Source organism: Anoplophora glabripennis, unplaced genomic scaffold, assembly GCF_000390285.2.
Source record: "Anoplophora glabripennis isolate ALB-LARVAE unplaced genomic scaffold, Agla_2.0 scaffold513, whole genome shotgun sequence".
NCBI classification, from domain to species: domain Eukaryota; kingdom Metazoa; phylum Arthropoda; class Insecta; order Coleoptera; family Cerambycidae; genus Anoplophora; species Anoplophora glabripennis.
The window spans coordinates 255895-283649 of NW_019416672.1; the positions used below are offsets into that span (position 1 = coordinate 255895).

The window sequence follows — 27755 nt, forward strand, 5'->3', positions numbered from 1 at the left end:
ATTCATCTGCATCGTCATCAAAAGGGTTTTGAAGTCTGATTATTGTTTTTTTTATTCTTAATGGATAATAAGAGTTCATCTACTTCAGTAGTTTTTATTTTCATAAGAGGGGAACCACCACCAGTTAATATAACTTTCTTCATATCTTCAGCTAGTGCTTTTTTTAATTCCTTTTTCCTGTTTTCGTAGCATTTTTTTAGAGAGGCTAGTGGTCTTGGTATATTGCTCGATGAAGTAGCATTGAATTCATACGTGATTTCAAGCCACGCTTTTTCTTTTTTCGCCCCTGGTACTCAGTGTTGAAGAATATTTACCAGCAATTAGCAAAGGCATAAAGTTTGGCACTCTTATTTTTGATTTTTTCGGTCATTTTTTAAACAAGACAGCAAAGACTCAAACACAAATTTTATAGTTCTTATTCTTGTTAACAATTTGACGTGACATTAACCACACATTTCTATTGAACTTAAAATAAAAAAAGTCCTAGGAAAGCTGCTGCTTTGCCAAATGTATTAAAGGCTGAACTGAGCCTGGCTTACCGTGCATCGGCGCATAACAAGAATATTTAAGCACCGCTTAAAAAAAGTGTATATGGATTACACAATAAATTTGATGATGATTCAGTTACAGTTATTGAAAATAATGCTGAAATAGAAAATACAGAAGGGAGAGATATGGAGGAAGAACCAGTGGAAGACGAAACAGTAAGTCTAAATTGTGGTTAGCTAATAATAAAGTTAATTTGTAACTTTCACTGTTCACAGGTTGCAGAAAGTAGGGGAGAGCAGTGACGGTTGTAACAAAAATTACATTTTATTTTTTTAGCACTAATAGTTAGCCTTAGTTAAAGCATTTTTTTTAGTAAATTGTGAGTGGCTTGATATTTTTAAAGTTGTGAAAACAACTAAGATTTTTTTGCTAAAAATTTAAAAACAAGTCGGTGGCAAATGTTACGATCGACACCTGACAGGTGTCAGTTGTAACAGGGGGTGGTGTCGATTGTAACAAGGATATCAGAAGATAATAAAAAATTATAGTTTATTAGTAAGTAGGTAAAGTAACAAAAGTTAACATAGAATATGACTTCAAAACTAATCAGAATATTCAGAGTCGGCAGAGTCGCAATTCTGACAAATAAAAAAAGAGGGTTATTCTTTGCACCATTAGAATATGCCCATTGTCGACACAGTCTACACTGTAACCAGTCTTCACAGCTCATTTTGTATGAACCCAAACAGACGAACCACGCTGTGTCTTCCTCTTCAGATGTTGAGGATTCACTGTGTTTAGGTTTTCGTTTCTTCTTGCGTTTGTATTAGACTGGTTCTTCCCCCATGACTTTCCTTTTGATGGATTTGGCATTTTTGTTAGCAATACGCTGTTCTATTAACATATTCTCGGGAGTGCCAGTCAGTATGGAAGTCTTTCCCCTTTGTCTTCCAACACTTTTTGGTTTAGAAAAGTCTGCCTTCGGTAAAGGTCTTAGTTGTTCGGTAGTAAATTTATTCTTAGTAGGCCGTAAAACATGTTCTGATTTGAATTTTGGGGAAGACGATGGAGTTGACGGGTTCATTATTTTTTATGTTGAAGGCGTTGACAAGGGAGAACATGTATAATGGACTGTTTGTTTTGACGTAGACGGTATTGCTGGGCAGCGGAGCTGCAATTTAGCTGCATTCTGCACGTATCTATCCTTGTTCTTCTTCCTGTTCCGCAAAAAACACTGGTATGAGCCCAGTATCCAATTTGTGGCTGCGTGTTATTTCTTAAAGCTTTTACGTAACGATACAAAGAGACGTGACAAATTCCATATTGCCGTGAAGCACCTCTTACAGAAACATGGTCATTTATTACTTTAATTACAGCTTCTTCGTAAATTTCTTGCGGAATATTGCCCCTATTAGTTTTTCTCTCTTTTGGCTTCATTTTGCCTAAAATAAAAAAAATGTATAAACTTGTGTGAGATTTTTCATTGGTGTCGGTTGTAACATGTTACAATCGCCACACCTGGTTTTGTTACAACCAACACCAACGGACATATCATCTGCATCCTCACCAACAAACTATCTAACCTTAAAATTTAAATATTGTAAATACTTGATTTCATACACAAATATCTGCTGATTCGAATGGTCCAACTAAACTACACATAAAATACATGCTTAGGAAGATATTCTCAATAGAAAATGAAAATTAAAACTTACTTTATGCTGCAAAAACAATATTTTTTGCCGTCTCACGTTGATAAGTTCGATTTCGCAAACGTCGATTTCGGCAATCCGAAAATTTAAAAAATGTGATAAATGGAGAGGCACATCGGAACACATTCTCTACATAGATAAAATTTTGGTTTAAGAATATTTAGTGTTTACCTAATAATATGCAATTTCTGTAGTCATTTCTCTCGAATGCTGCTCGTAATGAACTGTGATTAAATATAGTCGAATCATGGGCTGAACCTGGCTATCTAGCTACCGCATTTTAAAGTAGAATCACATACTTCTTGTATATTTACAGAAAAATATGATTTCCTATTCCTAAACTTCTCAGCATCTTCTCCACCTAAAAGACATAAAAACACAATAAGATTAGTATTCAGCAAGGTAGTGGCGGTATATATGGACCACCTAAAAAAATTAAAGGTTTTTTCGCAAACTTTATTAAAAAATAATAACTATTACAGGATCCTAAGCTTTCGAAAAAAATAACCTTTCAAAAAAATCTAATGTAAAAGTAAAAAATAAATAAAAAATGAAATATAATCTTTGGGACATATTACCAACCCTGGTTGGAGTTATGGCCCTAGGCTAGGAAATTTGGCTAAATATAAAGCACTAACAACAAAAAAAAGAGTTGATAGCAACTGTAAACGAACATTGTAGGAAAAGGAGAATGGCACTTACATAATTAACATAAATCTTAGCTCTTTAAAACAACAAAATGCTTTTTCAACAACAACAACAAATTATCAATGTTACCAAATAAACTTATATACGCCAGTCCTGAAATAACCTTTTTTATGTACAGTTGAAACATTCAAAATCATCCATATCATCAACTGTTAATCCAACACAGACTTCATGGTAGTACTGGCTACATGTTACACAAATGCGCATGTCCAGCTGTTCATCCTTTTCACATACCGAACAGTACCATGATTCCTTTTGTAAAGATTTTCTTGGTAAAGTAGATTTGGAACAAGATGGTCCCTCTTCTGATATTTGTTTATTAAACTAATCCTTAGTAACCCTTTGAGCTTTGTAGTTCAGCTTCGTTGGGTCGTGGCTTCTTGTTTTCGGGAATCTTATTCTGAGGAGTTGGCAGTAATTCCTGAAACGATTCATTCGGGGCAATGTTTGAAGTTTGGTTTGATTTGAGGCGCTCTTTTAAAACGGAAAAAGGCATATCACACAATTATTGCTATAATTAAACTTGTTTACTATTACTTCTTTAATAAATTCATACTAAATAATAAACTTACCTATCATACGGATATTCCAATTGGTTATCTATTAATCTAAGCACTGAAAGTACACATTGCTTGGATATTCTAAATCTTTTCCTGAAAGACACTTCATCAAATATATGAAAGTAATCATTTCTTTGATATATTTGTCGTGGTAAACCAAATAACACATATTCAAGATATAATAGGTCATCTGCATCTTCAACAACATTTAAAAAAACCATTTTCAACTGCTCGCACACAATAATTGTTTACTTCACAGCTTGAATAAAAATAATAAGTGTTTTGTTTACAATTTACACTGGCCTGCTAGGCATAGAACACAGCACACAGCAAACCATTCTTTACAAATGTGAGGTTACGATTTCCCTAAACGGAAGTTAATCTACCGCTTAATTTAAGCTTAGGTTTTCACCATCTAAGTTTTGCTTAAAGTATGGTGCAGACTTTAACAAATTATGCCACAAGCGTAACTGGTGCAATCGGGCATAAGTCTTGTACAATAATTATGTCTGTCGGTCTGGGTGATTAAATTATTTAAGTTTTTATGAATAAGCAGCAAAGTCTCTAAAATATAAATGCATGGCAGAGACAGAATCCCATACCTCTTAAAAAGTGGCTTACAATGTGTCCCATAAAAAGAGTCAATGATTCTTACTGCAGCTTTTTGTAAGCGAAAGAGTTTATGGGATTTAACTGAGTTGCTCCAGAGAACAACATCATATGCTAACAAACTGTAGACAATTCTCATTGTGCTGTTATTCAAACATGATATCATGTCAACTTGAGCCGACCAACACAGATATTTTGAGTTTTAGATTCATTAAGTTTCAATTTGTTTGTATCGAACCAGGTTTTTGCCTTATGAAAGCAAGTGTCAATTATACTCGACTCACCCCTAGCAAGAAGCGTAGTGTCGTCAGCAAAAAGGATGCAGTCAGTGCTATCCAGTGATGCTGGAAGATCGTTAATGTAAATTTGAAATAATAACGGGCCTAATATGGAACCCTGAGGAACTCCACAGGATGTATGTCCCAGATCTGGGACAGTATAATTAAAATCTACAAACAGTAACCTATCAGATAAATGAGATGTAAGGAGATTAAAAACATATATTCCCCGTATTCCATAGTGATGCAGTTTAAGTAATAATATTTCAGTATTAACACAATCAAAGACTTTTGTTAAGTCACATAATACTGCATGTGAAGGGAAACCTTTATCTAATCCTTCAACTATATTATCTATTAACGATAGTGATGCTTTAACCGTAGAAGAATTCCTACGAAACCCAAATTGCCAAGAAGAAATTATATTGTTGCTATCGAAATAGGTTGTAAGTCTTTCCTTAATGATTATTTCAGGGATTTTAGGAATAATAGGAATGACTGCAATTGGTCTATAATTATCGGGTACATACTTATCTCCTTTCTTAAAAATTGGAATTTGTTATTTTAAGACCTCGAGGCCAGTGACCTTCAGAAACACATTTATTAAATAAAACTGAAAGTGGCAAAGTAATGCTATCGAGTAAAATTTAAGACTCATCATCACTTTCACTGGAATTATAAATAAATCTTTTATTTTTAATCTTATGTTTTCCTTCCACATCAGAATTGAGATCAAATGTTTCGGCTTGTAGTGTGTTACAGCGAGTTTTAGATAAATAATCTAACGTAAAATAATATATATTAATAAAATTAACCACCAAATTTTAATCAACTTACTAAAGATTCCACCATTATACTAATTGGATATTTTGGTCAATCTGCACGAGGTTGTGTGTCTCCTGCAATAGCAGCTTTTAATTTAGTATTATTAAGTGAAGGCCAAAAACACTGTTTGTCACTCTAAAGCTATTGGTCAGGCACTGCTTCCACCGTATCTTCATCCAAAAAGTGCACCATCCTCCAATATATGTTGGAAAAAGAATTATACTGGAAAAGGAACCATATGATGTATAAGATTTAGTATAAATATAATTTGTTTGTTATAAGACGTTTCATTAATAACAATTAATATTTCATATTGTTCATACAGATTTTTTTACACTGAATTTATTAATGTTCATGTTCATGAATGTTTTCTCTTCATCATATAGGACTTTTAAGAAATTGGCGGTAATTAGACCTTAGTACTTAGTAAGGTTATGACTGCGTCACAAATTGTAAGAAATAAATACAAGTAAATTGAAAATGACCAGTCAGACATTTATCCTTCCTTATTATTTGTATTCATGAATAACACATAACACTCATTTTTTATCCACGCAATAAAGTATAAACATTAATTACATTTAAATTAACCAAATAAGTATGGTAAAAACTATTCACACACAGAACTTGTTGGATCTATCTCAAAATCAAATCTCAAAATTACTCCATTATATCTTATATAATAATATAAAACAGTTTGCTTACCTTTTTTCTTTTTTTACAATTTTCTCTTCAATCTACAAAATTCACATTGACAAATTGACATTTTAAATTAGAAAACTGCAAAACTAACTATTTAATATCAACTACTGCCAATACACTGCCAACCTGATGGAAAAATTTTAGCTAAAATTTAAACTATGATATGAATGAAATTCTTTCTTCCAAGGGATGACATAATTCCTTGTGTCTTTATTATTTTTATTGCTTCATGTACACTATTTATATTTATTTTTAAAATTCTCCACCGGGCCTTTAATATACCTAAAGTGTTGACAACCCTAGTACTGCTATGTTTATTATTGCGACATATATGTTACCTCTGGAAAATGTCCCACTTGCCTAAAATTAAACTACATTAAAATATCTTTTAAAACAGTTTCACATAGGTAGTACATTTATTTCACAATATTAAATTTACATCGTAGAAATTTAAAATAATACAAATTTTTTACAATTACGTTCAAGGGCTCTCCACTTGTTCTCACAGTTTGAGGGTGAGCATTAAATTATTTATATAATTTTTTTATTCAGAGGAAATTACCTCCCACATATTTTTAAAATTTCGTATCTGCAACGTTCCAACGTTATTGCGATATTTTTCATAAATTTTGTAATAGTTTTAAGGTCCATATAAACGATTTATTCTCACGAATTGCAACTCATCTGGTGCAGTTTGAATTGCATGATTATTACTGTTTTGGAACAATAAAAATTCCGATGAGCAACTACCTAAAGGATAATAATTTAATTACTACATTTATTAATCACCTTAAAAGAATAATAAACTTAATAATAATTATTATTCAAATCTATTTTCTAACGGAAACGAAGGAATACGGTTAGGAAAAGGAATGTCAAATTAAATTCTGTCATATGTCTAAATCTAACCAGTTGACAATCTGTTCGCAGAGCACAAAATTTGAAATCGGTTGGAAATCAGTTGATGCCGCACATGCGCTGTGAAAAATTGACAATCGGTTGGAAATTGCATTCTGCGAACAAACCTAATGATAGGTTTGTTTCTGCAGCAATCCCCAATGGTTTCCAATTGTACGGAGCATGCGCATGAGGAAATTATTGTTTCTGCAGAACAAATCTCAAACTTTGACTGACAATATGGTGTTCGTACAGGATTTTCGAACTATCATCAAACGGTTTACTAACAGTCGGACCGATTGGAGATTTATCCGTGGACTGCCAATCCGACGCATGCGCAGCAGTGTCAGAAATCAGTGTTCCGTTTTGCGTTTTTGTTTGATGTTTTGATTTCGCTAACCCAACATTAAATTTCTCATAAACTGGACTTATTTTGAATATTTTACTGTTCTATTTTTTCCAAGGACTATAACTAAGTGTATTTAGTTAAAATTAATGTATTGTTGGATATACCTATATTGAAAAATTGACTAGTTTAGTTATTTCGTTGTCAACTACGTGTTTCAAGGCCGTGTGACGCTTTTTATGGTTTTGTCTATTTATTTATTACATTTCAAAAATTTTAAGTACTAAAATATATATATATATATGTAATACACAAACATTTTTTATATTTCGTAGATTTTTAGTTTATAAAATAAATAGGTATACCCAATAATACGTGTCGTACTACCTTATGTACTTTACAATGTGTGTACCACTTCGAAATCTAATATGCTTCTATTTGTTTTTTTTTTAGATGTCTGACATCAGTAGTGATTCAAGTTCAAGTACCACTAGCAATGAGTAGTCTGAAGATGATTTATAGAACGACTCGACCAGTGATGGCAGACAGAGAAAGGCCAAAATATCAAAACTTTTTTGAAGAAATGTTCATTAATCATTTTAAGGTCAGTACAGGAGTGTCTGAACGAGCGTTTTCAAAATTCGGACTAATTTCATTATCAGTCTGGTGATAATGGAAAACTAAATTCGTATCAACAGGTTATAATACAGGGTGTTAATGAATAGGTGTTACAAACAGATATGGTATGTAAAAAATCCAAAAATAAGTGCAGTTTACTTACCTGTAGCTCCGGTATTAGTTAATATTTCTTTATCAAACTCAACAGACGGATTTACTAGCTTAAAGGATGCATAAATATGGCAGAAACCATTTATTGGCTTCTTCTAGTGGCGTGCGATAGGTGTCGTTTCACCTTTTATCCCCCCTAAATTGTGCGGCACTGTACAAATATTAGTTTTTCGTATGTTTTTGAATTTGCTAGTATTTTTTACGTAAATAATGTATACTTGTTAGACTTCCATAAAATGAGTAATTATCAAGTTATTAACATTTACATTACTGAGGTCACCTTATGCTCCAAAAACTATGTTTTTCTATGCTATGCTAGTTTTCGAGATACAAAAAGTTAAAGTTGTTTAAAAGGTATTTTTATTTTGCACAAAAAAATTACAGTAAATGCTCAAAATTACGGCCACCAGTAGCGATACAAGCGTTAATTCTTCGAAGCATATTTGTGTACATTCGGTCAAAAGTGCCAGGCGTCGTTTCGATCTCCTGCGCTGCAGCTAGAATGCGTGCTACCAAATCTTCTTCTGACTCAACAGGAGTTTCATAAACTAGACTCTTCATATGGCCCCACAAATAAAAGTCAAGCGGGGTCATGTCTGGGGAACGTGGTGGCCACGCCATAGGTAATCCACGGCCAATCCATCTTACACCGAATTGTTGATTAAGGTGATCTCGGACAACAAGCGAAAAGTGCGCTGGCGCACCATCATGCTGCAGCCACATTTCCTGTCGAATGTTCAATGGCACATTTTCTAATAATTCTGGAAGTACTTGTTGTAGGAACGTTAAATAAATAGGACCTGTAAGACGATTTGGAAGAAGGTGCGGACCAATTAAGCGCCCGTCAATTATACCAGCCCAGACATTGACGCCAAACTTCTGCTGAAATCTAGTGGAGCGAATGGTGTGAGGGTTTTCTTCAGCCCAGACATGGTTGTTGCGAGAATTAAAGATCCCTTCTCGTGTGAAGGATGCTTCGTCTGTAAAAAGCACAAACCGCGGAAAATTTGCTTGCAACTGACACTGTTGAAGAAACCAATGGCAAAAGTTTAGTCGTGGCTGAAAGTCGGCGGGAGTTAAAGCTTGAACCTTTTGTATATGATAAGCGTGAAGCTGTTGCTCGCGTAAAACTTGCCAAACGCTTACATGGTTTACATGCATATTCTGAGCAATACTTCGACTGCTGGTGGATTGGTTTTCTTCTATCCTATTAAGAACTTCTTCTTCGAACCTTATCGTTCTGCGGTTTCTCCTTACCCCGCAGTTAATCCTATTTGTTGTAAAAGTTCCTGTTTCCTGCAACCTGCGAAACACTCTTCTAAATATTTTATGTGAAGGGGTTGGACGATTTGGAAATCGGATTGAGTATAACCGACGGGCAGCCCTGCCATTACAACGCGCTTGACCGTACATTAATATCGTGTTTGCATAATCAACAGAAGTATTTATTCATGATGTATGAATGTTTTAAACGAATGGATAAAGATATCTATCTAATAATTAAAACTTACAAACTAAACTTTACACTAAAATAACAATAATAATTAAAAACTGCCTCGTTTCACAACCGAAAATAATTTGACATTAAAATACATAGTAATGTCAACGGCAAATGTTTTTTTTCCAACATTTTAAACTTGCTTGAGGAATACGGAAACCTTGAATGTTTTGTATCTCAAAAAGAAAAAGCGACACATGTATGCATTTACTAAACAATTTCGTGAAAAATTTACTCAACATGTCACTTTTTAAAAATTTTTGGTTTTTGGAGCATAAGGTGACCTCAGTAATGTAAATGTTAATAACTTGATAATTACTCATTTTATGGAAGTCTAACAAGTATACATTATTTACGTAAAAAATACTAGCAAATTCAAAAACATACGAAAAACTAATATTTGTACAGTGCCGCACAATTTAGGGGGGATAAAAGCTGAAACGACACCTATCGCACGCCACTGGAAGAAGCCAATAAATGGTTTCTGCCATATTTATGCATCCTTTAAGCTAGTAAATCTGTCTGTTGAGTTTGATAAAGAAATATTAACTAATACCGGAGCTACAGGAAAAAATAGTTTATTATTTTTAAATTTCAACGCCCTATATCTCGAAAATGAGCCGCTTTAGGACATATGTTTATTAAGTAAACTGCACTTATTTTTGGATTTTTTACGTACCATATCCGTTTGTAACACCTATTCATTAACACCCTGTATATCTCTGGTTTGTGGGACACCAAATCTCGTCTTTTAGAGACGTTGCTGACAGATACAATATAGCCATCAGTACATGTTTACGATCACCAGAAAACTTACCTGTTTTTTTAAGATTTGTTTGTTTAAGATACTATTATACAAGATGTTTTTAAAACGAATATTCAGAATTTTAGTATATGTTGAACAACTCACAACACTGCGACATTCGTAGGATGTACTGAGGATAACTTTTCAGGATATATGGGATATTCTTGGATAGGTAAACGATCACTTCACGATGTACCCGGGATATCCAAAAGGGACAGCCTGGGCTTTACTCTTGACGTTCTGAGGACATCCGCCTGGCTATATACAAGACATTGTCAGGTTATCAGTGGATCAAATGAGGACAACCTAGACTTTACTGTTGATGTCCTCAGAATATCAACCGGGCTAATGTCAGGTTATCAGTGGACAAATGAGGACAACCTAGGCTCTACTGTTGATGTCCTCAGGACTATGTACAGCACATTTTTAGTAAACATACTTATACAAACATAAAATTAAAGTAACACTTTCTTAATTTGAGTGATACCGGAACACACTATATCTATGCGGGATTCAATTTCAGAATAACCAATAATCATTTGGTGAACATTTGGTGGAGACTATATAAAACATATAAATTCGTACGATGATTTTTGACCGCGAAAAGGTGTAAATATCGTGTATAAGCTCTAGGAATATGAAAATAAATCATTCGTAATATATCTTCACATATAACCTAATTATTCAAGATCTTATACAAGAAATATATGTAATAATGACATCGCAATAAATGATTCTGAAAAAGACAACCTAACATATTTTATTACTACAGTGTCTACAGGCCAATAATTATGGTTGCCTAAATTTGAAACTTTAAAACACTTTACAAAAGATGACTTACATGGATTAACATAATAGTTTTCAACTATGTTAAACTGCCTATCTATTACGGTCTTATTAATATTGGTATTAGTGGCAATGTTTTCAGAAATTATTATGGTATCATTAATTAACCCACAACAAATATCAGGGAGCTTTGCATTTGATAATAAATTTTGCATAATGATATTCTAGGTACTGTGGTGGAAAAAAATCTATTAGTGGGCCGAACTTGTATTCTTTACAAGGGCCTTTAGGAGGTACTTTAGGACATAATATATTAATATTTGCATTTTCTATTTCTGTAAATCTTCTAGCAACCTGTTGAATAGGTTTTTCGGACTTTCTAAGAACTTTCTTTAAAACCTGCATATAATTTTCAAATTGAAATGCACTAAATTGATCTGAATTCCCAAATATTCTTACGTCATTATCTAAGTGTAACAGATTATGTATATCGTGGGATATATTATGTTTTCCATAAAGAATAGAAAATGATTTTATAAAGTAAGTCATTAAAGATTGACCATCATCTAAATTTTGAGTTAAAAAAATTGTAATAGCAACATGTAATGCCATAAAATTAATATATTTTTTTTTCTAAAACTGTCAGACCCAAAAAAAACAAGAAACAGATGGTATTCCGTAGCTTTCCAGAAATTCTATTAATTTGCATAGCTGATAATCTATAAGGAGGTGTTCCATAGTACCATAAAAAAAAACAATTTTTTACAACAACTAAACAAATAAAGTGCAGTAATCTAATGAAAAATTTGTTACTAGTTCAAAATTAGGAATAGTTGATAATATTGTGTAACACCAGTATGATGATCTTTCTGTGTTTGAAGCATAAAGTCAATGTCTGATATCTCAACAAATTTAATTTTTGGAAAACAAACTCTACCGTTTACATAGGAGCCTTCTTGATAACATTTCGTGCAGGGATTATATCCCGTACGACCTTTAGTGCATCTAACAAAAGCTTTAGCAGGAGCATTACACACAAACCCCACATTTTAAAAGGAATATTTATGTTTTTGAAAACAATGAGATTATTAAGTTAATAGCCTCAGCAACAAATTCTTAAAAAAAAAAAACAGTTTGGATCGGCAGGTTTTCCGTTGCCATGATAAATATCTACAACTGTTACAACACTGTTTGCTTCAAATAATGAAATTAGAATTGGATAAAACTGGTTACCTGAACTTTTGCTTAGCGGAAAACCGTCAATGTTCAGTAATATATTGCAATACTGGGTTTGTATTTTTATAGTTTCTAGTAAATATAACACTTTGTTTTCTAAGCCAAAATGATAGTATGTCCAGGACTAACTTTTCTGACTGGAGTTTCTCTTGGGGGTTTTAGAAGTGTTCTAGGATCAATGGGCAAATCTTTTATTGTGGTATATGCACTTTCAAGAATTTTTAAAAGACTACCTAAAGCTGAGTGAGCAATATTATTGTCGTCCATACAAATTAGTATTTTGTTGTTCCTAATCAAGTTTTTGAAAACAGAATTAATAAATCTCATAAATACGAAAGGCGCATTTGTCATGCCAAATGGCATTTTCAAATATTCATACAGACCTAAAGGAGTTATGAACGAGGTGTATTTAATAGAATTTTCAGCAACCTTAACATGGTAAAAACCATATTTTTTTTAAATCTAAGCAAGTAAAAAAGTTTTTATTTTTTAACAAGTCTAACTGATCACCTATCACAGGAATTGGAAAATGGCCTCTAATCGTAATCTTATTAATTTCCCTGAAATCTATACATAATCTGTACCCCCTACCATTTTTCTTACTCACAAGAACAATTGGACTACAATAAGGTGAATAACTTTCTCCGACAATATTCTGAGATAACAAATCATCTAGAATAACTCTTAAATGTTTCTTCTCTTCGAACGACAGTTTTCGAGGTCTACAAGATATAGGCTGTCCATGTTTCAATGTAATTTGCATTGCAAAATTTAGATTAGGTTTGGTTGGTCGTGGAACATTTATATACTCATTCAAATTTTGGCTTTCTACCTGACTGAAAATTTCTAAATTCAAATTGGGATTAATATTTAAAGATTTATCGTTAGAATTATTCACACAATCAATGAAAAGTAGTTCCTGATTAAATGTATCATTAGGCTCAATTTTTTCTAAAATTATGCCATGTCCTAAAACAATTCTGAAATTTTGTAAACAAGTGAAGTCATGGCCCAAAATAGCTGGATAATTCATAGTCTCATCCGAGACAACATAAAATTGCAGAGGCACTAAGTCAGAAATAATAACAGTGTGATTAAAAATTCCCTAAATGTCTAGAAGTCTACCGTTGATACTAACATGTTTAGTATTCAGATCTGAAACTGGGGAAATACAATATTGAGGAACCTCTTTCTCGCTTTGGCTCAGGCAATTGTCGGCTGTGTGACCTTCCTCCTGGCAATTATAACATTTTATAATTTTTCTTACAGTTGAAGTCGACATTCGGGGAGAAACTGGTTGCTCGGTAGGATTCATGTGAGAACTTTTTGGTTGTCGTCTGTCGAAATCTTCTCTCGTTAGCCCCCCTTTCATATACAATGAGATCACAATTAAGGTCGTGGACATCTACATAATGATGTTTTTGCCATTATCATTGTTGGAGCCAAATAAAATTGTCATTTATTTGTATTCACTACTTTACTTCGACTTTTACATAAAATATAAATATTTTGAGTGGACTGTATACATAGCGAACAACACCAACCTGTTGCTATAACTTAACATAACATTCTGATTGCCTCCGCGCAGGAAGGAAGACTTGCTTCCAGCGCCTGCGCACCTGGCTCATATGCATGCACGCTGGCACGGAAGTCGTCTTATACAGCATGTTTAATTAAACATGACAAATATTAACTTATATTAAACAGTCATGGATACCATTTCTCTTGAAGCTAAACCAATCTGCTCATATAATTCACATAATCTCACATCTGCTCACTCGCTATCTGCTCACATAATTTCACGTTTTCATTGAAATATAACCCCAAATCTTCACGATGACATTGTACTCTGACAGTCATCGTCTTCGATAATGACGTTAGGTGCCTTCATATACAAAAGTACGTTTAAATTCGTTTCGAAATTCTTCCCAGGTACTGATATTCTCTTTTCTGGCTTCATACCAGTGATGGGCAGCTCCTTCTAAATGACTACGTGCCGTTTCCAAAATGAACTCACTAGACCAACTATGTAAGGTAGCGGCGCTTTCTAAACTGTATAACCATGATCTGCTTTCAGTTATATTTTCTCCGTTAAATTTATGGTTTTAGAAAAGTCGGTCATAACGCTGTAACTTCCGACTTGCTGTCTTTGATTTTCATTAAGCATCTGCAACATGGCGGAATTTTGCTGCAATATGAGATTCATTGTGGCCATCATTGCGTTAATATCTCCTGGAACATTATTCTGATGCTGATTACTATTTTATTTCCACAGGTTGCACCCGATTAGTATCATTCGTTACTGACTGGATACTTTGTTGAAACAGTTCAAAATTTTCGGGTCACAAACATTGTCATCGACGCCTTGATTCGCCATTTTTCTTTTCTTTACGCAGTTCAAGCTCACAGATTCTTCGTTACCTGATTCTTTACCGGACTCTTTAGCTCTTTACCCTACACCTGATATAGTAAGTTCGATCGAGCATTAAATAACTCACAAATTCTTGACTACCATTTATTCATAAAAACACAAATTCATAAACGAGTCATAAAGCAAGTCTTTCTTCTTGCAACAGATTAACTTCCCTTCTTTTCTTTCTTTCTGACAGGTTACCAACTGCCACATACTACTAACATAAGAATACTTAAAGACTAACACCACTGAATACGTACATACTGCCAACTTAGAACTAGTGACTTATGGCGGCAAATTTAAATTATTTGAACAAATACCACATCATAATATATTTTTTGTCCTGTCTCATTTATTCCAAAGTGCTATTCCTTGATTGTACTTTGTTGGCTCGTAATTTTGGTGTTACTTTCGGAATACTTTAAGAAAAATATGAGCACGAGGTACCACAAATATCTTCTCTTCCTGGTTTTCAGGTTCACTACAAACATTTATTTCCTGGTTCGTTTCTTGCTCACTGGAAGTTTCATATTCATTGAAGTTTGCACTGTGGTCAATAAGCTGTGGTACTTGTACTGTGTGAGTATCGAGTAAAAGTTCCGGACGAATATTTCTTTTTTTCTCATATATTTCCTGTTCATAGTGAAAGATTGGGCCCTCTTCCCGTTTTGTTATTATTGTCAATAATTTTTTTATAATTTCTTTCCAATACTCGCCATTCCTACAATGTTTTTAAATTTCTTACCTCCAGTACTTTGCCCCTAAATGTTTGTATAAATCAATCGGGGCGAGTGTATCCGTATGGCTCCAGGTTGTATCGCTGAAAAAAAAAACTACATGCCGATGTCAGCGGCTGCATCTGTACCGACGATGAAGGATTTATTACAAAAACTTCTATGTCTACAATCATAAACAAAAAATATTATTGGCAAATCCAGTAATAAACTTTTTGTACGAACTTCCCATCCTGTGAACCTGTGATGCGGATTCAAATAATTTGATTTTTCGTGAGATCTACCACCCCAACGACACCTCCCCCCCCCCCTTGCACGCTAACCTTTTCTGTTTCAGAGACAGCCAGGATCAAGAAACGAAGACAACGACACACACACACACACAAATATACACACCCCCATACCCTCATTACCCCTCCCCTCCCGCGCTAGCCTAAGGGCCACCTTAGCAAAGCGCATCCCAGGCTGCATAGCCGCACTACCCTACCCAACCATACCACACATAAACATGACACTACCCCCGGGGTTTACACAGACGAGCCGGCGAAGCAAGAAGAGCGCCAGAAGAAAGGGCCCTAGCCGGCGGGGCCCAGCCAGGACAAAAGGAGGTCCCACAAAGCGCCTACACCGGCCGCATTTGCGGTCGCGGTAGACGACGGATGGGGCCCACCTACGAAGGCTGTCCAGGCCTACACGAGATGAGGCAGTATAAAGAGGGATAATCCCCCTCGATCCCAAATCATTAGCTAGGCATAGACGGTCGCATTTTCTGGCACATTTGCACGCGGCGAGCAAATGTGGCGGTAAACTCACGCGATTATGGCGATTTAAGCGCGCCACATCTCGAGCCACGTATACGCGGCAAACAAGTCGCAGCCGGCGTATCACATTTTTGCATCATAAACAAACACACTTTTGTGGCGTGCAAAATTTAATAGTAACTGTTATAGCTAATGCGGCATAAAAAATGAGTAACAAAGAATTTTTAACAGACTTTATAGAAGTTTATAGGCAACATACTGCTTTGTGGAAAATAAAAAGTCCAGAGTATGTAAATAAAAATTTAAAAAAGGCGGGATACGCCGCTTTGACTGAAGTATGTAAAAAATATAAAATGAATGGCACTGAAGATATGGTTAAGAAAAAAATTCAGTCCTTAAGAAGCACTTTCCGGAAGGAATTTAATAAGCAAGAAAAGTCATTAAGAAGTGGTAGTGGAAGTGAGGAAATTTATTCCCCCAATTTATGGTACTTCAATTTATTAATGTTTATAAAAGACCAAGAACAAGCCACCCACAGCATCTCTAATATGCCCAGTCCCTCTGCAATTTCAGAGGAAGGCGTTAATATGAATGATTTTGATGATAATGAAAATAGAGAAGACAGTAATACGGGAGAAAATGATACAGAATCCCAAAACATACGAAGCCAAGAATTGGAAAACACGCATGAGAGGCGGGATGAAGTTTTGGATATTGATGTAAATAAACCATAACTTAGTAGTCAGTTATTTTGATTTTATTAAAAAAAAGAGACATAGACTTGTAAATAAACAGAGAAAAAAATTAGGACTTTCCCGCATTTAACATTTCATCTTGCCAAGTCACTTTTCCATTTCCAGTGAAATATTTCATATACTCTAGTCTATTTTCTTTTGCATCAAGTACCTGACCATTTCTATTCGAAATCTGCAAAGGACATAACTGAACATCATTTTGCCTCCATTCTGCATTTTTCATGCATTGGTGTGTTTGTTTGTTTTCCGAATCAAATGTGATAGGTCCTATGTATTGGTTTTTTCGCTGTATTAAATAGTTGTGTAATGTGCAAATCGCTAATACTACATATTGTATATGCAATGGCTTCATATTTATAGTAGTATGAAGCACACGAAATCGCGCCGTTATCAAACCAAAAACATTTTCAACGACGTTACGGCCTTTTGATAGTCGATAGTTGTAGATGCGCTTTTCATAGTTAAGATTCCTTTGAGGAAAAGGTTTCAAAATATGTTTGTGGAGGGCAAACGCTTCGTCGCTAATAAATACGAAATTCATATTTTCTCTACAGTCATATCTGTCAGGCAAATGCAATTTTTCTTCTACCAGATATTGATAAAAGGTTGTATACTGCAAAACTCCCCCATCGGAAATTCTTCCATTTTTGCCTGCATCTACAAATATAAATTCATAATTGGAATTAACAACAGCCATTAATACGATGCTGTAGGAATGCTTGTAGTTGTAGTATTGGGCCCCAGTTCTTGGTGGCGCCCAAATGCGGATATGTTTCCCATCCATTGCTCCGACACAGTTAGATATTTGCCATTTTTGTTCAAATCCGTTGGCTATTTGTTTCCATTCTTCTGTTGTAGATGGAAACTGTAAAAAATAAAAATTAATATTTTGTAGATTGGAAGTCCTTCTACACCGCAAAGTAGCAGTACCTCAATCAATACTGCCTTTATTACTAAAGAGAGGCATGCAAGAAAAAAACAAAAAAAAAGAAGATCTATCTGAGCATAGAAACTTTTTGAAAGTTTGCACCAACGCCTTGGCAAATACTAGCAACAGTGTAGTTTTGGATGATAGCGCTGCTTTTGGCACATATGTCGGTACAAAACTAAAAACTATTACAGACACATCTCAAAAAATGTTTGCTGAAACACTGATAACACAAATATTGCAAAGAGCCGTAATGAACAAGTTATCAGAGACCACAGTTCTTATTGATCTGACAGCACCAACGTCTCTAAACACCTGTTCGTCTCATCATCAGGCAAACGTGGTCCATCCTTCAACTCTTAATAGTACTGATAATATGTCATCACCTGTGCTAATAAATGTGCCATCTACTATCTCCGACTCTACTTCGACCTCACAGTATTATTCAAATTTTGCAAATATTTAGATGAATTTCTGTTGTACAACTGCTTTACATTTATTTAAGAATTTAAGAGTTTTTTTTAATGTGATATGTAATATATTTAAATTACACTAGTATTCTATAAATAAATAATAAATAAACGTTTTTATTCTTATTTACCTTTAAGAACTCTCCTTTCAAAACCTCATATATCACCCTGCAGGTTTCTGGAATGATATACCCCAAAGCTTGAGGAGATATGCCTGTGTTAAATTTTAAATCTTCATAACTGCGACCTGTCGCCAAAACCGTAGAGTGGCTATAAGTCGTTCATTTGGAGGGATACTGTCACGCATTACTGTATTTTTTCTCTTGAGATAAGGTTCCAGGCGGTGTAAAAGATCGTCAAAAGTATTAGCGTCCATCCGTAGATAATTTTTATAATCATCATGTCCATTAATGCGTAATTCTTTCAAAAGTTTTACATCACTATATTTCTCTCTTTCACATAACCATTTCTTTTGCCAAAAACGTCGTTTTGTTTTCTTGATTCCATTATTATTTATGAAAAAATTATAATAAATTAGAGCAGTAGCACTAGCAATAACCAATTTTCTTTTCTTATTACTACTTAGCGACATTTTCAATTACGCTTGCTATAAATTGTGAACTGTAAGTGCAGTTAGCATGGCTCGTGATCTCTTAAAATTTCTAAAAGGTAACGAACCACACAATTCCGTCATGCACATTATCAAATTTTCCCATAAATAAGCAGATTTGTATGTGGCGAACCAGGACGACACATATTTCGAAAGATTTGTGTGGATGTTTATGGTGTCGTCGTAAAAATGCTCAACGCTGCTCGTCACGAGCAAATCTGTCACATTTGCTCGCCGCGTGCAAATGTGCCAGAAAATGCGGCCGTCTATGCCTAGCTATTGAGGCCAATTTGTAGCCATGGAATAATGGCGCGTGAGATCTGTTCTGTTCTTCGACAGTGGCAATTTTTCTGTTTTGTGGTGGTGACAATCTTGAATCACAACCAACGAACTACACATTTGATGTTATGCAGCATTATGTTATCATCTGCAGTTTTGTTAGTTTATTATTTTTCCAAATTCTACCGCCCAAAGTCAAACCAAACAACCGTTTTTGCAGTACCAAATCTGCAACGGTAAGCGTAATAAAAACAATTTTCAAACTATCATTAATTTACTGCAGAGAAAAACCTAATGCCGTTTGCCGAGTGCTCTCGACCACTCTTAGATCGAACTTATCACAAATTTCATGTTCGACTGGGTTGCTCTATGTAACTCTAAAACAGCTTATCGTTTTCGGCTGACAAAATTTTTTTTCTAGAGCAATCTCAGAACAAACCCGTTACACAAAATTAAAATGATGTGTGACTGATCTGACTGATGACATAAGACATAAATATCGCTTATTTTTTTACGTTTACGTGAAAAAGTTAATGTTAAATCAACTTTCAGTGTAGTGACCTTGACTACGTCGATTTAAGAAAATTGGCTAATCACCATTGAGAACGCCACAAGTGGCGTTTTCGCGTAATAGTGTGAAAATGCTCTTACTGACACCTTATAGAAATTATGGTCAACTAACCTCAATTAATCAGGAATTTAATAAACGATTTAATTGAACTAGAGTTAAAATAGAAAATGCGATTGGTCTTCTTAAAACACGTTTTCGTCAGTTAATGGAATTGGACTTCACGAAGGTAGAGAAAGCATCGGAATTTATTATTGCATGTTGTAATTGCACAATTTATGACATTACTTACATGACATGACTTTCTGGAAGATTATGGACGACCATGTGGAAAGAGATAATCCTCCAATTTGTGAAAGAGAGAGAAACATTTTGTTGAAAAGATTAGGGGAAATGAAAAGAGATCAACTGGCACATGGTCCCCTTTATATCAACTGAATTTTTTTTACCGTTTCTGGTTAGATATACATAATTTTTATATTGATATAGATTGACCAAATTTATCTTACAATTAGTGGTGATCTCAAGATGCGTAATAGAACGGATGTTTGAGGTGGAGCTCGTTCTCTCGCTGAACTTTGCGTAGTGCACACTCTGTGTACAGTCTACGAAAAAGTGTTTCAATTATGAAATTTTAATTACCCGTTAAACGTAAAGTGTTGAAGTGCACAAGGTTGTGAAATTACAAATTTTATAATACTATTAGTTAAAAGTAAAATTACCCGAGAAAAGTAAAATTACCCGAGCCGTTTAGTCAAGCCATTAGATTTAGATTTGTATAATATATTAAATTAGTATGTAATGGTTTGAATAAATATATTTTTAAATAAATCAAATTAAAACATTATTTTCATTAAATAATACTAAATACAACAAATAAGGCATTACTTCCTCAAAGTGTAGATATGCCTAAACAGTTATTTGTCGCAATTAAAAGTTTTTTTGTTTTTTTATCAGTTTTTCTAACATCTCCATTTTTTCGCGATGTCTTCTTTCTCTGGCAGCTTCTTTCTCTTAATATATATTAATTAGAGTGTGATTTTATCACTTTCTTTTAGATCCGCTTTCAACAGCTTTAGATTTTTCCATTGTTTCTTTTTTGGATGTTGAGATCTCATTCTGTGACGATGGTTCTTTTGTATTTACAACCTTATGTGTGACATCTAACAATATTTCTGGTTCTATACTATCGTCTAATGCTTTTTATTTTAATAAATTCACCTTCATAAGGAATATTAATAGGATTATTCCCAGATTGTCTGTCTGTTGTTTCGAAACTATTCTTTCGACATTTCATCAGATGTAGTTTCAGCTAAATCAGAATGACCAATTTCATCTGATTCAATTACTTCAAACATTTCTCTGTTTTCTATATATTCAACTTAATTTGCTGTATAATTAAGATTATTTATTAAAACGACTGTTTGTTGTGTACCTACTTACTTGGTGTATGTTACAACCCCTAAGTTTTTCATATTACTTTTAGCAACTTGTATCAAGTTTGGATTTTCTTTAATATATTGCAAAAACTCGCCACATAACATATTAAGATGAATACAAATTTGTATTTCTGATTTTATCAAATCAACACTGCACTGCACAAAAGCATTTGAAGGTGGAATTCTTAAAATATATGATATTAAGTACATGATATTTAAAGCAGAAAGTTTTTCAACACAATGTGTTTTATTTTTGTCACAGTTTTTATTTTGAAAACACTGATTTCTTTTGTGTCTTAATTTTTGACAAGTATGGCACTTTATTCCAGAAACACTCTGCACATGTCCTAAGTTTCTACATTTGTAGCATTTCTTCTGATCTTGACTGTTTCTGTAAAATGATGATACGATTGCATACTTATTTGTTGATTTATCTCCATTCTTATTCTTGTTAAATTCCAGCAGTTTACTTTTCACAATTTCAACAGTTAAATCACTTTCTGCCAGAATTCTTATTGCAGTTACAACATTTTCATATTCCTGAGGCTGTATATATAATTCAAAATTTAAAGAATTATCTGCGCGAATTGATAAAGACTGTATTTCCGGGAAAATCTTAGGCGAACACCCAAACAAACGAGAATAATGTCACAACTTACCAATCTTCTGCAATTTGGAGTTCAACAACGATTTCTCTTCAAAAATAACCATAGGGTTTCAATCAACGATAACAACAATAAAACACAACACCACCAGGCCTGGTACTACGACACGTTCTCGTCGACTTTTACGTTTTTCGATCTTCGTTTTGTGCAGTTGCGACAAAATAATTCGTTTGGGTGGTTTAACCGCGACAATTAGAGTTATAGCAAACGAAAAAGGATAAAAATAATATTGTTACAAGTTATAACTATTTTCCTACGAACTAAACTAATTTAAAACTAACTATCCTAAACAGAGGCATTGACAATAATAAAGAGCATGAAATATCTATCTCTTCAAAAACACTTCCTAAACTTTTTAATTCGATTACATTTAGCAAAATGTGCCTGCAAATCTGCAAATTTTGAACATGTACCTTTTTTACTAAATGTTACTTCCAATTTTGCTATCATGTCTATTGCTACTTCCGTGTTTTTACATACTCCAATTGGGTGTCCGCCACACTTTGCATTATCACCAGGCAGGCCTTATTATTTTTCTTACGCCAATCATCATTTCTCTTGCTTAATTGAACTGGTTTCAATATTTCATTTAACTCCATTGCCCTTAGTACAGCATAAAGTCTAAAGTTCCACTTATCAAAACCATTTCCACTAAATTGAATTAGGGTAAATTATGTCCTACTGGCGACTCGTATGCCCATTCTGTTTTTTCCCGTAACTCCTTCAGAACTTTGCTCAAAGCTACTTCAGGGTACTTGTGTACTTCATTGTCTTTTATAACGGCCCATTTTGCTGAAATATTAATCAAATTTTGAAAGGTTTCCTAAATATTATGGTGGCTGACAATTGGAATTGATCTGCCCTTCAGTCAGCCACCTTAAAACACTGAGAATTTATGGCGGCTGACTATTGGAATCATCAACTTTATCGTGAATTTCTACACTTAAAAAAATCCAGCTTAGTTTTCACTGTGTCAACTGAATATAAGGTTTAAAATTGAAAATTTACACCATTATCCTGTTGTCAGCCGCTGACCATAGGATTCTCATGTATTTGAAAAACCAATACGCAGCCACCTTAAAATAATGTAACTTATGCATATTTTGGCACAAATTTTTATTGATAACTGCGATTTAACATTTATTATAGCCCTGAGAAAAACCAAAATCATTTTAATACAAGGGGTTCTAAAACATAATCTTGGTATGCTTCTATGAAAGCAAAATATTAAAATTTACGTACCAAATCTCAGCCGGAAAAACAATGCACAGCTCTATGGCAACCACACGCAACTATTTTGTGGTTAGAAATTTAACGGTTTCAGTTATTGGCGGGAAAGGTGGCTGACTATAGGAGTAATAAATATTTAGAGTTAGAGTTATATGAAAGAATATTCTCACTGTAACACTGTAATTTTTCTGCGAAAGTAGCTGGGATTGGGCGCATTTGCCCTACCACTATTAAGAGATAATGGAAACCTTACACCTAACCAAAAAAAGTTTAATCAGCGCATAGCAAAAAAAGAATTGTTTTTGAGCATGCTTTTGGCCTATTTAAAGGGAGATCCAAAAGGTTAACTCGGTTCAACAATAAAAACATTGACATAATTATTAATTGTGTAGCAGCAGCAACAGTTGCACAACATCTGCATTGGGATGATCTGGGAGAAGATTATTTAGAAGATGTAGAAGACGTTCAAATAGACGAGAAAGACCATAATGGTTATTTTCAATTGATTCCTGTATTTTCTAAAAGAAATATTTAATGTGCTTTCTAACTATCTAAATGTAAATATAATGTAGTTTACTTTTATTTCAATAAAATTATATGCTTAAATTTGTTTCTCTTTCACATTTTCTTATAATTGTAAATTTTTACGTCATTCAGTTTCTGAATAAAAATTATTAGTTATCTATCGCTAAATAGATAGTAGGTCAAAATAGCATATATTTCTGTTCAATATACTTTTGAAGTAGTGTTAACTTATTTTCTTCCAATTCTACAATTTTTCGTTGTAACACTATCATTTCTTCTTTCTTTAGCATTTGATCCTCCATTTTTTTTCTTACAATAGTCAATCTTAATATATACTAGTTCTTGCATTTTCTTTTTCAGCTTGTTGCCAGTATCATTTTCTGTTTTTTTTTGCGTTTTTTACTTTGGAATCTTGTATTATTTGCACTTTCTGTGCTACTTTCTCTACTAGCAAGTTCTATCGCAGTAGAGGCATCCTCGTCATCAATGATATTAATTTGGTTGTTAGATGTAGTAAGCACAGAAAGTATCTCCGTTTTATTTCACACTTTGTTGCAAACCCTGACTTAAAAGTTCATTGGAAATGTCTTCCCAAACAGTTCTCCTCTTCTTTGCAATGTTATAGTTTTCTTTGTGGCTATCATATGACCACGAGCTTACCTCATCATCATAGAAACCATAGAAATATTTTCAGATTTATTGCATGTTTCAGAGCATTCAGCACAACTCTCTACAATACCTTGTTTTGCTTGATACAAAAGTGTTTGAGCAAATACAAAATGTAAAATTTTTATCATGTTTATGTTATATAATTACTTTCACTTATTTACTTACCTTTTTCACATCCCTTTGCTTCCCCGTGTCGTACACGTATTCTGTATAAAAATTGACTTTCAGTGTCATATAGTTCTATATCTTCCACATTTTAAAAAATAAAAACGTAAACATCCCATATACCACCACCAGCAAAGACAGTAAAACTAAAACCAAAACTTCAATTCAATTTTAAGAAGTTAGGTTACAGTAAACCTAAACTGATTAGATTCAAGCGATTGAATAAAATTTGTGTACTCGAGGGGAGCGGGGGAATTCATATCTCGATCACTGAGTTGAGTTGGAGTGGGGGAACTGATTGCAAACGAAAAAAAAGCTATCATGTAAAATCACTTTATGTTAGTAAATTCAGTTTAATCACAACGAAAGAAAACTAGTAGTATACTATATTAGATCTATGATAACGACATCCACCATTTTTTTTTTTTTTTTGACCACACAACATCCAGTATCACTAACATAACATTTTATAGGTTTGTTCATTAAAATCCAAACTGATCTGAACCGAACATAGACCTGATAAATCAAAACATTAGTAACATAACCCACAAATCGTATGTAATGTAAATGCAATATCACTTGGGAACCAAATTAATTTCCATGCAAATTGAATGTAAATGTAGCTTTATGCCCGAAAGGTACTCTGTTCTCCCTGTTCCATTCTCTGTCTCGCTTGTCCTCTGGATTCTTGTTTTCCGTGTTCAGTTTTGTTCTGCCAAAAGATAGGAAGGTGTTGGAATGTTATTCAATACGATGTGATGAAAACCGTTTTGTTTTTTTTTTTAATATCCATAAGGAATACTTCACTAGCGTTGTGTGAAAATATTCTCCAGCCCTGTGTGTTAGTTTAGATGTACCTATTGTTTTCTTGTGATATGAAGGATTAACTAGTTTTAGGAGTTTCAATAACATCCCCTGTAGGCGGAGCTCTAATTTCAAGATTCCTATACCCCTTGCATAGAGATCCGGTCATATTTTTGTTCCCTTGTTATTACCTGCCACTGAAGTATTCAACACCGGCCGTCCATGTCTTCATTCACGTTCGAGTCTAATAATACAGGATATAATGTATTTTATTGCTTGCAATATTTTTTAATGATATGAAACTATAAGAATTTAAAGTGTACTGTTGCTGTCATATGAAAATAAATACAAAATTTTCTGATATAACTGTACAATTTATTTTTCGGTTCACAAAACAAAATAGGAGGTACCTAACTAATAATTATTATAATGTTTATGTAGTTTAATTATTAGTTCTTAACTACTCAATTTGTGGTATGCTATATGTTCCCCTACTATTAATTAGTACAAGTGATTTAATAACGCATATAATTGTTAGGTTATCAACTCATTAGAACACTACTACGCAAATATTTATTAATTTACTCGACAATTTTACACCTTACATTGTTATAAAAATGACGCTATATATCGTCACCTTAGTACAGTGTTGCCAGCCATTTAAATATAAAAGTAGGTACTAAAGTGGATAGGAATTTGGTACTGGGTAGGAAAGAAAAGTACTGATAGTAAGTAATTTTAATAATTTACAATTTTTTTAACCAAAAAATTCAAGAGAATGTAAAATTAATTTAAAACTTCTTTACTTAGTATAGTAATAGTAAAAAGTTTGTTGTACTGGGAAGTAATAGTCTATTTTTCGTTTTTATATCGTTTAATTGAGAGAAAATTCTCTCCGCACCAGCACTACTGTGAGACTGTGAGACTATTATATACATGACAAATAGACAAATATTTTCGAAGCATTGCTTGCAGTGAGATTTTTTTTGTATGTACATTGACAACTTTGCGAGAAATAACGTAGTTTTGTATAGTTTAGATAAAATTAACATCGGTTTTTTTTTTTTTGAAAATGCAGTACAAGCTCGGTAATCCGGTACCATAAAAAATTACTCTATGGTTACTGGAAGTGCAGGAGTAATGGATGCTAGGTTTAGAAAAATTAAATATTGATGAACCTTGAAAGTGGAACAAACGAATAATTAAAATTAGAACGCATTGTTGGAAAAAAATGAATTCATTCAAATAAAAATATGTATGTACTTCTTTCTTCAGTCACATATGTGTATCTAACGGAAAATTATTTTGTAAACAGAATCCCTACCGTAATTAAGCTGAAATATATAAAAAGTTTATTCTATAGGATTGGAAGGCGTTGTTTTGTAAAGGAATCCTTCAATGCTTCTTACAATGATACATTTTGTAAACGATATTCTCAATTAACTTCCTTAAATCGAGCAGTCTTTTCGGTAGCATTATTTTCTTCTGCCCAACGAATGCTGATATCAACCACTGTAAGAGCATCTTCAGACTTTCGATTCCGTCATTTACTATTTCTTTGTCCGTCATCATTGGTCCGCACTGATCTGGGCCTTCCGCAAACTAGTTCTCTAAGTCATGTTCAGTTAATTCCGAACAGTGATTATTTCGCAAGATCATCTGTTCTAATACAGCATGTGGTACCTCATCGTCTGGGTTCCATTCCTCTTTTGGTTCCTCATTTTGGTACAGCGGTGGACATAATTTTTTTGGTTACTGTAAATGAAGCAGTTTTTAAATTCAATTCTTTTAGTGTTTTGTAGATATCCTCGTCTCGAATAACAGCATTCAATAGGATTTTCTTTTTGTAGTGGGTCTTTATCATCATCTCTCGAGGTTAGTTCATCGTTTAGTCTATGTTCAGAACAAAATAAATAGAGCTTTTAGCGGAAGATTTTTGCTTTTCAGGAACTGTAGTACTTCAGGGACAAAATAATCACGAAACCATTCGACAAAAAGGTCTTTAGTCACCCATGCCTTATCCTGGTTCTTATACAGGGTGTCTCGCTTAAAAGTGGAACAAGCCTGTAACTCGTCTACCGTTCGGCCGATGTGAGTAAACTTTTTTTTGTTGGACACGGCTTCAAAAAATCTAGGTCGTACATACGTCGCGTTCCTTGAAATTCGAAACCGTGGCCGACTACGATGCAATTTATATGGCTAAAAATCGGAAAGCCATATTAGGGATTTTTTATCCGAAAAATTTCCACGAATTCTTGATCAGGACCCCAGAAAACCCTACCAACCAAATTTTCGTTGCCACAGTATACAGGGTGCCCGGGATAATTTGTGTAATTTTCCTAAAGGTAATGAAATAAAAACTACAATTTGAGATTAAGAAAGAATGTTACTTTTGAAAATTATTTGTCTAATTTTGATATATTCCAAATGGTTTGTGCGACAGCTCTATCTCCCATTTATCAATGTTTATGTATGAAGCACCAGTGACTCAAGTTGTAGG

General features: G+C 33.8%; 1 pseudogene; it reads right to left on the reverse strand.

The window, feature by feature from the left end:
- Positions 1–16952: 16952 nt before the first annotated feature.
- LOC111691819 lies at positions 16953–26824 on the reverse strand (annotated as a pseudogene).
- Positions 26825–27755: the final 931 nt, after the last annotated feature.